At 41.7% G+C, this 3021-nt stretch overlaps 1 non-coding gene across 1 annotated transcript; it reads left to right on the forward strand.

The window, feature by feature from the left end:
* The first annotated feature begins 541 nt into the window (after positions 1-541).
* Positions 542-648, forward strand: LOC131250359 (small nucleolar RNA R71). Its single transcript, XR_009173282.1, has one exon. It is a non-coding gene; the product is annotated as a small nucleolar RNA R71 (small nucleolar RNA).
* Positions 649-3021: the final 2373 nt, after the last annotated feature.

Below are 3021 nucleotides of genomic sequence, written 5' to 3' on the forward strand. Positions count from 1 at the left end.
CCGGGGTGGAGGTCCACGATAACTGGTTACATTTGCAGTTGGTTCATTTCTCCAATTAAAGTTCTGCCAATCAGGAGTGTATGTGTCAGAATTTGGTGCACTAAGTAACCGTTGATACACATTTGTAGTATTTGCTTGAATGTGAAACACCTCTTGAAAAGTCAGGATTGTAGGACAATCTTTGGTTAGGTGTATAATGCTCTCACAATTTCCACATATGGTCTCAACGACTATTTTGGATCGAATTGATTCCTTCTTAGATTCTAAGTCCTTAATTTTTTGTATGAGAATTGCCAGCCGTACATTAATATCATCCTCCTCCTTGAGTACGTGTACTCCTATCTCTCTTGGCAATTCCTTGGGATAACTAACTTTGTTTGATGTGTCCCATGATTGGGCGTTTTCAACTAGCATGTCAAAGTAATCCTAGGCATCTTCTGGTTTCTTATCCATGAACTCGCCATTACACATCATCTATACGAATTGGCGCATATTCGAACTAAATCCATCATAAAAAAGATCAATTGTTTACTAAGTTTCATAACCATGGTGTGGGCAAGTGAGAAGTAAGTCTTTGAACCATTTCTAACATTTAAAAAAGGTTTCATTATTTTTCTGGAAGAAGTTCAATATTTCCCATCTAAGAGCGTTGGTTTTATGACTCGGGAAGAAATTTTCCAGGAACTCCTGCCTCATCTTTACCCATGTGCTAATGGATCTAGGCCTTAATGAATGAAACTATGATTTGGCCTTTTCTTTTAGAGAGAATGAAAATAATTTAAGGCTAATTGTATCAGAAGGAACATCATTAAAATGTATGGTTGTAACTCTCTTTAAATTCCTTAATATGCATATATGGATTTTCTGAATCAAGTTCATGGAACTTGGGAAGAAATTGGATCATCTCAGGTTTAAAGTTCGTGTTTCCTGTATTGATTAAGAGAATTTTGCAAGAAGGTGTACTTATTCTCTATCATGGCCCAAACTCGGGAGCCGGGCTCATAAAATTCCTGATCGTCGAATCCGGCGCCGACAGCCTCCGTAGTACCCCATTCTTAGCTCCCAACACCCATAGACTGGATTCTGATCTTAGGATCCTATAAGGAGGATTTTCAACATGAATTTTTTCTTTTTGAACGGTTAATCTGTTTAGGCGGTTACACATATTGTTCATGGTATCAACGCATATCGAAGAGACGAACCTGCTCGACATGTCACAAATAATATTGTGCACCAGCTCAATAGTAATGAAGGAAACAATAGCAAACTCCAACAACTCTTGTATGCATCCTGAAAAGGTGTAAGTCATACATATGAGCAAACCACAGCTCATGAGTCTACTGTATGCTAGGAGTAAAACACGTCTTATTAGGGCTCTCCCGTAAAGACATCCAAAACAACCATAGGCATGTTATCAACCAGTTATGTTATTATAGGTGAGTAGGTTATCAATCAATCATGTCGTACAACTACACAGGTTATCATGAATATGACATCAATAATATGCATGTCACTCAACAAGTGACCATGAATCATTAAAATAGCCAATCATCATGAATAAGATAATCAAATTCTATTTTCTACTATATGGCATATGATGGAAGGGCAATGGCAAAGCTGACGTGTGGAGTTGGGATGATAGTACATGGTATCGCAAGCTGTAGTGTCCATCACAAGGGACTTCTATCCAAACCAGTCCCATAACTAAATTTGGATAGCTAGACTCAATGTTGTAAACTCCTGATCTCAGGTTGGTCACGTACCCAATCAAAATCATGGCCATAGCGAAGGTTCACATAATGATTTAGTTGCACACCAGTAACCTGAGTGGATAGTGAATGAATGAATGAATGAGTCAGATGCTGAGTACGCAACTCCTACTCAGTAAGTCCACATATAACCAACATAATGCTTTCGATGTGGGACAAGGTTCCGCTCTATGTATGCACAATAACCTGCCTGCATAGTAGCCTGCTAACCACTGGTAGCTCGCCCAGGCCCTTAGGCCCCGCCCACATCAACGTTCACTCATGTGTGCCCACCCACGTGTGCAACAGTGACGGGGCATCACAATATCAGTATTGTACATCTCTGGGATATACTGGGGTCTAGTACAATACTGTCAACCATACTAGGGCTATGCAGTGCAAGGCCTACGTTGCTGATGTCATATGCAAGATGTAATGCAAGCATGCCAGTCCTCATTAAGATTCATAAATCAATACAGTTAATCTCTGGAATATCATCGAGGTTTAGTATACTCAAAACCAACTTGCCACCCCATCTAAGCGCATAACTGGGTAAGTGGGAGAGACCTCACTATCCGTCTGCCAATATCAGGCCCGGCTCGTCGATAATGGACTCATTCCTCAAGCTAGGTCAGACTTAGCCTAGTCATCGCCCCCTCACTCGAGCGGTTAAGGCTACTCCCCCTTCCAAACTACCACGACACAGTGGGAGACACAGTTATTGGTATCCGGCCCTCATGCGCTCACGCGTCCACTTGGTCTTGACGTTGGAGCATCCTCTGGTACCATAAGGGTTTAGGGACTTTCACCTTGGGACATCTATGGTGCCCCCGTGCTAGAACAAGTATTTTCGGTATCTAATCCTATCATCCATGTTATGCCTGCGGAGGCTATTGCCCTGATGTCGCTAGGGCGTACAGTAATTATGTCATACAAATGCGAGATGCATGAGTCACACTATCCAGTCATGTAGCAAACCTGTGCGTACCGCGCGCTTATGTGGGGCAACTCCATCTCTCAGGGAGTCCTATAAACAACTAGCCCAATGACACATGTTATGATCAATCACTCCTCATAACAAGTATGCAAATGATGCGTATGGGCATGTATCATGATGCTATACTAAGCATATTCTTAGTGTGTCCTACTAGACTAGGTACGCTAGCATGACTATCAGATATAAACAATAATCGGCCTAAACACAAGAATAGCCAATGTGACGTGAGGGTCCATATATTTAAGTGTCTTCAATAGCACACGGAGGCCCTATACC

Source organism: Magnolia sinica, chromosome 6 (genome assembly GCF_029962835.1).
Source record: "Magnolia sinica isolate HGM2019 chromosome 6, MsV1, whole genome shotgun sequence".
NCBI lineage: Eukaryota > Viridiplantae > Streptophyta > Magnoliopsida > Magnoliales > Magnoliaceae > Magnolia > Magnolia sinica.